General features: G+C 40.7%; 1 protein-coding gene across 1 annotated transcript in view; it reads left to right on the top strand.

The window, feature by feature from the left end:
- The first annotated feature begins 1,709 nt into the window (after window positions 1-1,709).
- The window catches only part of LOC124288108 (TNFAIP3-interacting protein 1-like), a 48,994-nt gene continuing 36,813 nt past the window's right edge, over window positions 1,710-13,890 (top strand). The window contains exons 1-3 of the mRNA XM_046724672.1: window positions 1,710-1,804; window positions 8,646-8,694; window positions 9,448-9,518. The gene's annotated coding sequence lies outside the window, so the exon portion shown is untranslated. The remainder of the gene's footprint in view (window positions 1,805-8,645; window positions 8,695-9,447; window positions 9,519-13,890) is intronic.

The following is a 13,890-nucleotide window of genomic DNA, read 5'->3' as shown; positions in this document are numbered from 1 at the left end:
GCCGCGTCATACCAAAAGTCTTTAAAATATGGTACTTGTTGGTCCCTGCCTGACGCTCGGCATTAATGGGTACAAGGACTGGTCGGCTCGGAGTCAGTATAATGTGTCTGAGTGGGGTATTCATGCTTCACTGCGGCATGGTATCTCAGTTGGCTAGCACTATAAAGCCAGCTTCAGTCTGAGCTAGTACAAGCAGCCGCAATATTCCAGCTATATGGCGGTGGTCTGTAAATAATCGAGTCTGGACCAGACAATCCAGTGATCAACAGCACGGAGCATCAATCTGCACAATTGGGAACCGATGACATGTGTCAACCAAGCCAGCGAGCCTGACCACCCAATCCCGTTAGTCACCTCTTACGACAAGCATGGGTTACTGAAGATCAATATTCTAACCCGGACCTTCACGGGTAGACTATGAACCACAGGGGTTCGAATCACTGTTTGGACAATAATTTTTAAAAATAAAAATCTAGACTTTTGCAATCGTGTATTGTTAATATATGTTATGATTAACATATATTTCAAATTTGAACGTGATCGAAGAAGAAATGAATTTTAAAGAAAATTCTACCGCTACACTCGTTATATAAAATACACACTTGTGTATTTTATGTAATGAGTGAAGCAGTAGAATTGTCTAAAAATATTCATTTCCTCACCGATTTCATTCAAATTTGAAATATATGTTAATCATAACATATAAAAACAATATACTAGTGGTGGTCCAATTGATTGAAATAATCGAAGATTGGTCGTAATGACTAAACGACCAAGCAATCGATCACATTTTGTCATAATCGAACACAAACAATTTTGGAACACTTGTTTGCATTGACAATATTTATCACAAGGTTGGTTTTGTTTGTTGCATTTCATAAGCACTTCAAGCTCGTTCCAAGTCATGGTTAAAACTTATCTTGAAGACTCCAGGAAATTGATGTTCCTAACATATTAGTCATCCTTTAAAGACATGAAATTTGCCAAAACAACCGAAAGAACTACATGTTTCTTTCTTTTTTTGTGTGTGCATTAACAAATATAACCAAGACAATTTGATAAATAACGCTAACCAACTATTTTCGATGATTGATCGGTTGTAATGAACCAATCATCAATTATAAGATTTTAACCAATTCCCAACACTACAATATACGATTGCAAAAGTCTAGGTCTTTATTTTAAAAAATTATTGTCCAAACAGTGATTTGAACCCCTGTGCTATGAACATATCTTTAAGGTGAGTTTCGTTACAGATCCCTATGCACCTGATATTTCACGTTGATCATGTACTCCATAATTCCATGGGTAATTTGTATTAGACATGTCTTGGCAACAATGTGTATGGAAATGGACTTATTATTGTGTGGCCAAATGAGATAATTATCTGTTGACTATCAAAAAGGAAAAAATCAGTATTGTCCAGTGGCAGGAGCCTCAGCCTAGAGAGCGATGATCAGTGGTTCTGTGTCTAGTCGTGTCATATAAAAAAACGATAAAAAGGTAGAACTTGTAATACTTGATTCTTGTCATACAGTGACTCAGTGAGGTCAAACTCTCTTTGGGCTAGGTCTGTTAACCAAAGGCAGTGCATCCACATCGCTTTCTAAGTGCAATAATCTCACACGCAATGTGAAACATAACTAATATAACCCCACCTAACAGTGTCTGTGCATCACAAGCTGTGCATTGCAGTCCGTCGTCATGGCTATAGGGGAATCCCCTTCGGAAAGCCCTAACTGCGCCTGTCATTCAGTTTGGCATAGCATTCAACGGAGCGATATCGGGATGAGTCTGAGGCGAGGTAATGTTCGATCTTTACTGATTGTACCTCCTAGTTAAAGTTATTATTTGATCAAGAGCTGAGACTTAATATGTTCTTGCTGAAATTGTATTTATCTGATCTTAATGTATCGGTACACAGCCTCAGAACGATCTAAATCAAAGGTGGTAAGAAGACAAGCAGAGATATTTATAGAACTTACGAAGGATCTGATTGAATATTGGTACGCCAACGTTCAAACAATGGTCTTGGAAACCACTGTGATGTGTTTAAAGTGTAATCTTCAAGATAGACCACAGACTGTTGTAAATGGTCTGTGACTACGGCAATGATACAATTAATTATGTTAATGAGGTGTTTATGCCTTATGTTTTATGTACTGGGAGTTTTATTATACTCGACAAACAAATAATGACGATTGTACAGATACAACTAATATTGCATAAGTATACTGTAAGAATTAAAGAATGTACCCTATCGCGCCAGCAACCAATCACAAACTACTGGGGGAAGTACCTTGATCCCAAAACAATCCCATGTAACTTCCTGCACGTGATATCACGTGATATACTGAATGAAGCTCTATTCACGATATCAGTTCTGACTTTGATGCTGATTTATCACGGATGAGATTTGAATATAAGAATTTCACTTTCGTTGATGTATTTTTTTAATCTGTTTCAATGAATCCTACTTTCGCTTTAAAACGAAAGTAGAATACACTTTGCAATGTACGGCTATCCATATAGGGGGCGGTTGGTTAATCGTCGCTGGGATATTGTTTTAAAAGCTTACAAATCTAAGTGGCTATTCCATATATAGTACTGATTTTAGAAGGGTGTTGTAAAAACACACGATGTAAAGCCAATGTGTAGTCATTGGTTATAAGGACGCTCCTAAAATAGAACCTACGCTATTTACATACCACAGGAGTGTCAACATCACTAATTGGTTAGTCATGTTGGTTAACCCAAAGGAGATCCTAGTACTATGTATGTATGTAGCTAGTAATCACTATAAATATGCCCTTCAAGGGTGTGCGGGGCGGTGAGGTAGCCTAGTGATTAAAGCGTTCGCTCGTCACGCTAAAGACCCAGGTTCGATCCCCCACATGGGTACAATGTGTGAAGCTTATTTCTGGTGTCCCTCGCCGTGGTATTGCTGGAATATTGCTAAAAGCGGCGTAAAACTAAAATCGCTTCACTTCTCAGTTCACTGTAATGTACTGCTAAAGCTCAATAGCATATCTTGTTATAGAAAGTACCGCAGGCAAATATATGTCTAATGTGTCCTAGTTTGACGTGTATTTCTTACACTTGTGTCACTTGAACCTTGCAGTTTGATCACGTAAGCATATGTTATATATGTCACATCAATTACAATATGTCACATGACATGTCCGTCTATCGTTACTACACTTCCCACAAACACCTCTACGGCTGTCCGTATATTTCTCACGCGTTTCCCGTCTCCCGCACGCCTTTGAATACTAATGATAGAAGTTATATTTTTCGGATGTAATGATATTTCTGCCACTGTGGAAATCATATCACGATGTCATAAAAATATAATATCGCCGTCACAAGCTCATAAAAATAGTTTAGCGTGATATTTTGTCAAGCTGTGTATACTTAGCGTGACATTGTATATTCCCCGGCCATTGTATTGTGGAATGTGACAGGAGGTGAGTATTTCACAACCCTGCGCAACTACGTTCATGACTGAGTAACTATCGTTCATACACTGAACTATGACCATCACGTGCGCCAGAATGTGAGTAGAGCTTAACACCGCTTTTTAACAAAATTCGAACAGCACGACTCCATAGGTCACTACAAATGAGCGAGTTTAGTTTTACGCCGCTTTTAGCAATATTCCAGCAATATCACGACAGGGGACACCAGAAATCTGCTTCCCACATTGTACCCAATGGGGGAATCGAACCCGGGTCTTCGGCGTGACGAGCGAACGCTTTAACCGCTAGGCTACCCCACCGCCCCTGGCCAAAACTGGGACACATTGTACCTCATCTGAAAGAAATAAGTTCTTCGTAAGTACGTCATAGGTCAGTCACTATCCAAGCACTGGTGACTCTATCTTATCTGATGACAATTGTTATGTTTGGAACGAACGTCATGGTGACCTTCACTCGTGTGTTTGTAACGTGATCCTATCATATGAAAACTATGATTCCATTTGTTACTTATTTTTATTTGTTCAGCTTGACACAACACTCCTAGTGCTGGGAGTGCCGTATGTCATATCCTTGAGAATAGATACCACTCCTGGGAAATTTGCACTTCTTCTCACTGTATTATGCAGTAAATATAATGAGATACAGTCTATGTCATAACAAAGTTTGTATTCTGTTAAGAAGACCAACTGATTGACCTGTCTTCGTAAACGTTTATTTCATTTTTCCATTTGCTTCATTAGACATTCATTTCATCGCCATTATCTGTAGACTGTATTCAGTCTCCCTTTCGACATACGCATATCCAATAGAGCATTAGGGGCGGTGGGGTAGCCTAGTGGTTGAAGCGTTCGCTCGTCACGCCGAGGAACCGGGTTCGATTCCCCACATGGATACAATGTGTCAAGCCCATTTCTGGTGTGAATGTTGTATTTATGTGTAAAAAAAGACAAAAACAAAACAAATAAATGTTTATATACACTGTACATGTCTTATACAACTCTAAACTTTAAATGTAGAAGCAATTTGAACACCAATGTATCCCTACATGTTATTTTGCATAATTGTACAATTGTACACTGTACAACCAGTGTTATAAATATATGTGCCAAGAGAAATCTTTCTCATTGTAGGATATTTTCTAAGAAGTAACCATATATGTTAACTGAATGTGTAACAGGTAAAAAACAAACATAACCCCATCTCATCTTCTGTTGGCGCCAATTCATGCATCAGAAGGGTTAATAGCCTCCTTTGTAACTGTACCTTTATTCACAGTGCAATGTCTTTGGTATATTTTGTTTAATGCAGTTATACCCAGTCAGTGCTATTTTGTCATATATCTGTATTTGTGGTCCAATATATTTTGAGGTAGAATTTGGATTTGAAAATGAATGTCTAGAATGCTATTAAAAGTATGAAAGAATTTATGATTGAAAAGATGTGACATGTACTTTTTGAAATAATCATAATTAACAAAACCCAAAAAGACAAAACCCGAAAAACTTTCTATTATCACAGTTGATATCTCGTACACATCCTGTCTGTCCGATCAGTCTTCATCGAAGCAGAAATTCATACACTGTACAAAGTAGTGTTGAACTTCCTGCATATGTGTTCCCCCCGGAGGACGTGCGGGTAGTCGTAATACTTTTGTCAGGGGATTATCTGTATCTGTTCAAGTAGGTGTCCGAGAATATTTCTATTTGATTACAAACTTCCCAATTCATGTTAATATAGTGTTAACTTATGTAATAGTTTTGAGGAGAAGCTGTATGTTACTGGAAACAAGACCGATAGGTAGAGGCTTGAAATCCTCGTGACTGACAGGAGACCCAACAGGAATGTTAAAGGTAGTTCTACAGGAAAGTTAAAGGAGATCCTACGGGGAATTTAAAGGGAACCTACAGGGAAGTTAAAGGGAACCTACAGATAAGTTTAAAGAGGTCCAACAGGAAAATTCAAGAATATCATACAACAATCTTAAAGAGAATGCCCCAAGAAAGTTAAAGAAGATCCCACGGGGAAGCTAAAGGGAACCTACAGGAATCTTTAAGGAGGTCCTTCCAGAAAGTGTGAGGAGTTCCTACAGGAATGTCTAAGGAGGTCCAACAGGAATGCTTAAAGAGGTCCTACATGAATATTTAAGGAGGTCCTACAGAAAAGTTTAAGGAGGTCGTACATGAATGTTTAAGGAGGTCCTATCGGAGAGTGTAAGGAATTCCTACAGGAATGTTTAAGGAATTCCTACTTGAATGTTTAAGGAGGTCCTACATGAATGTTTAAGGAGGCGCTACAAGAATGTTTAGAGAGTTTAGGGTCTAAACACATGAAATAGGCTATTTTCCCACGACCTAGACACCACAAATAGACAACATCCCCATAATCTAAGCATGTTTTGAACAAATCGCCTAGCTTTGTGTACCTTCCCAGTAATTATAAAACAAAGTGCATGTCACAGGACGTTAAATCAATCAAACATTCATAAGATGTAAACTGATGTGCAAAAGAAAGTACACAGGTTGTGTTTCTTCCAATAAGATAAAATAACAAAACCTTTTGATGAAATGGAAAATGTATGTTGAAGCACACTGCAATACACGTGTTTTATCAGCAAAATGACATTGTAACAATAAACAGCGATGTAGTGATGACCACTGCAGACTGTTCCTACGATGCTGGAAGGTCAAGGCCATTCCACGCAGCGGTCGGTAGGCCCATACATGCCAGCAGGACGAAGTCGTCTTGTCACTGTGAATCGGCTTACGCGATGACCCAATGATGTGGCTGCTGATGACGTCACCGTCAACATCCAGTTGCGTAGGTGAATAACCCGCAGATAGCGATCCTCTTGGGGTGTCCACTTCTGGGTCGATCACATGTCTGGCCTGTCGTACTGAAACGGTTAAACAGACGAATTATGGTGTGTCTTGTGCAACCCAATGTCCTTGCAATATCGCCGTTGAAAGCACCCATTTGTGTCATTCCTTTGGCCCGTTCTCGTTGCGCCGACGTCAATCTTGGCATTTCCTCGTGAGATTTCTGTCAAGTGATTGTTCAGTCTTCACGACAAACAGGTTTTATACTCTCTGTCAGAAAAGTGCTGGTGCATGGGACAATAATCACAATTTTGCAAAAAGTCGTGCAAAACACGTACAAATGTTTTTGGTTGCATTTTGGCAAATGAAACATGATGGTTGCGTTATATACAATCAATGTTTTTCAATAATTTTATTAGTGAGAACGCATATTTGGGATTGCAACAACAATTACACCTGTGTACTTTCTTTTGCTCGTCAGTTTATGTGTGTCGAGGTGTGTGCCTACAAATGTGAAGGGAGTGTGTGTGTGTGTGCTTGCGTGCGTGTGTGCGCGTGTGTGTGTGTGTGCGTGCGTGCGTGCATGTGCTATGTTTGGAGGTGTAGAGGGGAGGGACGTGGGAGTCTTGTCAGCATTTAGACCCTAAATCCTACACACCTTCAAGACATGAAAAATGTTCATCGCATCGGCATTGTTTGCTTAGGTTTCTGTTGTATGGAATCTTAACACATTTGTAAAGTGCAAGCACTGTACGTTGTGGTTGGAATTCGACCCATCAACTAACACTGGAAATCTGGCTTCCCAATTGCATAGGTTGCTGCAGCATAAACGGGATTTAAATGTCACAAGCTGACGGATATCCGGAGTTATTACGTACTGGTTTGCACAAAGCCCTTAGTTTGTCCTACCCTATTCCAGATACCGCGGTGAAGGGCAACATCGGCATACTTGCGACGTGCAGCAAGACTTCAATGGAATTAGTCGTTTCTTGAAGAAGCTGGCGATTTCTTAGATATACTGACATGTTTTTGTAGCTAATATAACCCCAAAGATGTTTCTACTATAAATATTTGTAGTCTAAAATGAAGGAATGCAGCAAAGAGGGTTTAGGTCATCCTGAAACAGTCAGGCTCAGTATCAGCTCATGTCCCTCAATATTATGGTACAGAGGATTCACCCCCTCCCCCAACGCACCCCAGATAGCAAACGGGAGTTTTCCCATGAAGCACTGTCTGATCAAACCAACCCAGAACGTCTGGTAGGACGTGAAGACCTCACCGCTTTTGCCTTTTACATAACCCACAAAGTCAGAACTACTGTGTACCTGGCAGCAAACCTGGGTATTCTCCCAGTGTCAGGCAAGAGATTTTGAAGTGCCAAACCTAAGGCACCATGAACAATGGGGACAACTTGGCACATGGGATGCATGGGTGACATTTCGTAAGGGAGGTCCTCATATTTGTCACGTTTCTCCCGAATGTTCTCAATCACGTTTGTGTCAAAAGGGACGGAAAATTCACTGACATAAATAATAATTGCTGTTTTCAAAATGGACAAGATCAGGTTTATTAGCTGGATACATATGAGGATGTATAAGGACCTATTCTAAAGAATTCTTTGATTATCAGTTTCCATGACGCGCTCTCAATATTATGGTACAGAGGATGGACCACTTAGACAAAACCACAAGCATGATGAAGACGGTAATATAAGGATATTATCATTGTAACTGCTTTTTGCTGCTGAAAGAGTTTGGTTCCATGTTGCATGGTTCCCCTAGGGAGACACCATGCCAGAATGAAATGATTAAGTATCACTTGCACTGACTGACTGACAGTTTGGTTTTACGCCGCTTTTAGCAATATTCCAGCAATATCACGGCAGGGGACACCAGAAATGGGCTTCACTCATTGTACCCATGTGGGGATTCGAACCCGGGTCTTCGGCGTGACGAGCCAACGCTTTAACCACTAGACTACCCCACCGCCCCGTATCACTTGCAATCACCGAGGGAGTGAACGACCATACTCAATGCCATTAAGTAGCCTCCCTCAAATGACTTACTAATTGTTTGGGGCATACTGTATGTTTTCTTGATGCCTTCGGTTTCTTTAATCTTTGACCTGGGCTAACATCTTGTCTCTGAAATGAACACCTTTTAAACGGTTCCTAAATTATGTTAATAAAATATGATAAAAAAAGTGCCCAGAGACTTTCTTCATTTTCAGAACTGTGGTAATCTAGACGTGCATGGGCTGTGTTAGCAGTTCAGCATGATAGACAAGATTGACTGTAAAGACATACATGTATATATGACTGTATATGACATCTTCTTTCTTTCTTTTTCAGATTTGATGAGAACTATGTTGACCAAGATGAACCTGTAAACACTTAGAAGGTAGAGATCAACTTCTGTGTTGCCGAGTAGTAATGTATATACTTTATCGTGTGTCAGAGGTAAGGTGAGGTGAAATTAGGTTTTACGTCGTGCTTGAGAATATTTCGCTCATATGACGACGTGCATGCGTGTGTATGTGTATGTGCGGCTGCTTGTACTAGCCCAGACTTAAGCTGGTTTTATAGTACTAGCCCACTGAGATACCATGCCGCAGTGAAGCCTGAATACCCCACTCAGACACATTATACTGACTCCGAGCCGACCAGTCCTTGTTGTACCCATTAATGCCGAGCGCCAGGCAGGGACCAACAAGTACTATATTTTAACGTCTTTTGGTATGACGCGGTCGAGGATCGAACCCGCGACCTTCCGCTCTCCGGGCGGACGCTCTAACCACTACACCACGGAGGCGGTCATCGTGTGTCAGAACCTTCCATGTAACCATGTACTGTTGAACGGAGCTTGGCATTTCTTTGACCCCTCTTTCTCTGGAATTTTCTTTGTTTGTTCTTTTGTTTTTTGGGAGTTTTTTAGTTCTTGGGTTTCTTGTTCTATGTAGAAGATGATAAATTCGTGTAAATGTAATCTAATTGGTTTAGCGTTAGTTTTATTATCACGCGATTTATTATCATGTTCGATTTTGAAATAGATACATTGTGAGAATACAAATGATGATGTCCACTGCCACAAAATTGCAGGAATATGCTGAAAGCGTGGTCGGTCGCTGGATACACACTGTGTATTGTTTTCCAGGACATGCCTGATCGGACCTTCCAAGCAACAATTCCTGCGACCGTGGAGGCATCCAAATAACACCGGCGGTGGTAAGTGTCTTTATTATCAACCAAGAAACGTAGCAGGCGGAATTTGTCCAATGAATGCCGTAAAACTAAAATCAAGAGTGAGTGAGTTCGGTTTTACGCCGCTTTTAGCAATATTAAAGCAATATCACGGCGGGGGACACCAGGAATGGGCTCCACACATTGTACACATGTGGGGAATTTCACAGTCAGTAATTACAAACCCATGGTCAATGTGGCTCCCAAACTGGAGCTGAGCTTCACAGAGCAACAGGTGTTAGAGTAAGTGGACAGAGTAATCGACGACGTAGTTCTACCCTGCATGGAACGTGTTCCCCTTTCGACGGACCTTCACATTACTGGTAGACGTCGTTGGTTTTGAGAGCGCTAACGCTGGACCAATCGTCGTTGGACAAACATTATGACTTCGGATGAAACATTGTTAACTCCGTACTTCCTTAACATGCGCGATCGAGTGCGGCGTAGGCGGAATTCGCATTTTTATGCCGTTAAGGTCGGACAGAACGATCGTTTATTGGGTGTCTCAGTAATGGTGTGTGATGGAATCGCTGTGACTGGCAGGACATGTTTACAAATTATCCACCAGGCAGCACTTCCATGACAACATCCTGGTGGCACACGTGGTGCCATTTGCGCGCCGACGTGGACGTGTTGGATTTTTATATACTTCAGGATCACAACGCAAAATCTCAGGGCTCGTATCGTTACTGAGTACTTTAAATAGAACATAACCAGCTTACGATGGCCAGCACTCAGTCCAGATCCGGGTTAGAATTGATCTTCAGTAATCCATGCTTGTCGTAAAAGGCGAATAACGGGATCAGGTGGTCAGGCTCGCTGACTTGGTTGACATATGTCATCGTATCCCAATTGCGTAGATCGATGCTCATACTGTTGATCACTGGATTGTCTGGTCAGGACTCGATTATTTGCAGACCGCCGCAATGTAGCTGGAATATTGCTGAGTGCGGCATTCAACAACAACCTAACCAACCAACTTGTCACCCATTGAACATGTCTGGGATATCCTTTGCCATCACAAACCAACAACCACTCTCAACTTTGCGCTGGGATGGAATGAACCATTTTGACATTGGACGTTTGATTAAGAGTATGCTTCGTCGAAGCTGGAATTGTCTCAAGAACAACCCGTGAAGGTCCGGGTTAGAATGAACCTTCAGTAACCCATGCTTGTCGTAAGAGGCGACTAACGGGATCAGGCTCGCTGGCTTGGTTGACATATGTCATCTGTTCCCAATTGCGCAGATCGATGCTCATGCTGCTGATCACTGGATTGTCTGGTCCAGACTCGATTATTTACAGACCGCCGCCATATAGCTGGAATATTGCTGAGTGCGGCGTAAAACTAAACTCACTCACTCACTCACTCAAAAAACAGTCGCGGACCCACGCAATATTAATGAGATTGACTTGGGGGAGGTGTCGATTGTGCTTAGTGATGTCCATGAGACAGACCAGAACACCGTGGACGTAGGGTGGTGTGTGAATCTTGATTTGTAGGTTCAAACCCGTACTTGTGGTTTACTGAGAGGGTAGACGTCTACCACCAGCCTTACCTTTCTCCAGGTCATGCCAACACGCCGTGATGTTACTGGAATATGAATACTGATGTGTTGTGTGATCTAGTAACCGACCATACACGTATCAACGTAATGAGGTTGATTCTAGACAAACATTAAGCCACTAAATCAACACGGACTTACGCCATCGAGAACCTATAACTGTATTTTGTACTGTATTTATTATTAACAACACAGACTGTATATTGAAATATTACTCGTTCAGCTTAGGGCCAAAGCGAAAGCTAAACCAAGATTGGAGTCGGTCATGCTATACCATGTACAAATGTATTCAATACATATTATATGGTAGGTTATACTGTACTTATAATGTATCTTCAGTTATCGCAAAGATACCATAGCAAATTATATATCCATGAAAATAGCATGATGAATTCTGTAAAATGTTTGTCCGAAATGACCACAGAGCGGGGGAAATGGTTTCCATGAATAAATTGTGACGTGTATATTTGTCTTAAAATTTGTAACGGCAGATCGTTAAACGGATATACATAGGGATATGAATATATACACAATATACGTGGAGGCATAGATAGATACAGGATATATGTGTAATAGGTAAATCAGGATCAGAAATGAATCATAACACTTGAATATCTTACAGCTGCACCTCATTATGCAAGATCCGTACAAGATCCGTTTGAAGAATGTTTTCCGAACTTAGAGGAAACTAGGGAAACAGTTACATTCACAGATAACCGGCATTGTACACAGGACAATGTATATTATTTATAAATCCATGTTTATAGAATCCCGGTTAGAATTTGTCCTCAGTCACCCAATGGGCACACTTTTCGTTAGAGGCGACTGACGGGATCGGGTGGTCAGGCTCATTGACACATGTCATCGTATGACTTCTTTGATTGGCATTCTTGAAGTTGAGGAGATGAAGAGTGAGGACAATTTTTTTCTGGATATACAACTTCTTTATTCTGTATTAGCCTATACAGAATAAAGAAGTTGTATATCCAGAAAACATTGTCCTCATTCTCCATGTCATCGTATCCCAATTTGGTAGATCGATACTCATGCTGTTGAGCACTGGATTGTCTGGTCCAGCCTTGATTATTTACACACTGCCGCCATATAGCTGGGATATTGCTGAGTGCGGCGTTAAACAACAAACCAATGAAACCATGTTTATAGCACTGGTTCCGGAGTTCTTGTCCTACAATATTCTTGACTTATGTCAAAATGCCGTTCTTACTCTGAAGTTGTTGGACTAACTAAGCTGCTCCTGTTCCTTGATGAGGACGTCATGTATTGTTTAACTCATTCAGATTTACTGTGGTGATATTTAGGTGAAACAGTTAGGGCATTTGTATGGTTTACAGAAAACATATAGGGTTATTTGGGCTCATAATTGAAACACTGTGTAAAGTCAACCTTTGTGGATAATGTTTGTTACTTGTTTCACATTTGATAGTGTTTTCCCTCAAGGGAGCTTGGATAACCTAATGGTTAAAGAGTCCACACATGAGCAAAATCTGCTATCTGTTGTTCCCTTCCATGATATTGCTTTGATATTTCTTAAAGCGTCCTAAAACCAAACTCACTCACTCACTTTTGCCTCTATATTTCTGGAGAAAATAGTTGAGTATCAGTGGTGACAACATCGTTATACGTCGCGTTTTTATATCGCTTTTAGCCCCGTTCCAAAAAGCAATCTTACCCACTGAGCATTTGTTTCAACGATACAATGATTGGCATCGTAAGTATCGCTGTATGCAACTGGGATACGATGTCATGAGTCAACCAAGTCAGAGAGCCCCACCACCCTCTAATGACAAGCATGGGTTGCTGAAGACCAATTCTAACCCGACACTTCACGGGTTCCTTACTAAATAAGGAAGGCTTAGAACTAAATTTCAACTATATGTAACGACGGAAGCGGTCGGGTGTTAAATTCACTTACACAAAATTAAGTGGGTTTACTACACGGTGATACCAAAATCCTCGTTACATTCAGCTGTGGCCAGGTATCTGTTTCCTGGATCCTGTGGGAAGTGAACCGTGTGTGACCGTAATATGAGCCATTTCGCATTGGCGTCTAACTCCTTGAGAACAAGTGTTGTGACTGGGTGGGGAATCCCGCAACGGCTGTTTGGAGATTCAAAAATTAAACACAATAGCAGTGACGACTTTTTTCTCTTTAGGCAATTATACAGCTCCAGTTGAGACTAGTTAGATGCGGTTAACCCATGTAAATTTTCATACCCAACTGAATATGAATTATGCTGGAGAAGAGTCAAATGCATGGCAGAGAGTCCAATCCAGTTCATATGATCACTTAATGAAGGATTTTATTGACAGTTCCAATACGAAGCCTCCAAAGATGGTACGAAGTCTATGCTTTCCATGTGTCAGTGAGACATATTTATCAGGATTCTCTTACTGAATAGCATCACGTTGTTAAGATGTTGTTGATACAGATGAGGTGTAGTTCAGTCTGTAGAGATATGAGATCAATGAACGGCCATTGGACTGTAAATATTGAGTACCTTGACAACTCCAATAAGCATGGAACTAGTAACCTTCTAACCCAGCTTGGGTTATCCGGGGTAATAATGATCAGATTGTACGCTTTGAGCAGAATATCTAGCCTGGAAAAAGCGCGTTATAAATATTCTCATTGTTATTAAACCATATCCATCTTCACAAAACAATAGCGCAGTCTGAGTTAAGATGCGGACGACTATAATATGATCTATGAAGCTATAATTATCATCTACGTATAGATGTAAGCACCATATATGTAGATACAAGTATCATCT

The sequence above is a fragment of the Haliotis rubra genome, unplaced genomic scaffold (assembly GCF_003918875.1).
Source record: "Haliotis rubra isolate DU_JTF1 unplaced genomic scaffold, ASM391887v1 Scf412, whole genome shotgun sequence".
Lineage (NCBI taxonomy): Eukaryota > Metazoa > Mollusca > Gastropoda > Lepetellida > Haliotidae > Haliotis > Haliotis rubra.
The sequence above is the reverse complement of the archived record's forward strand: the minus strand, read 5'-3'. Positions and strand labels throughout refer to the sequence as shown.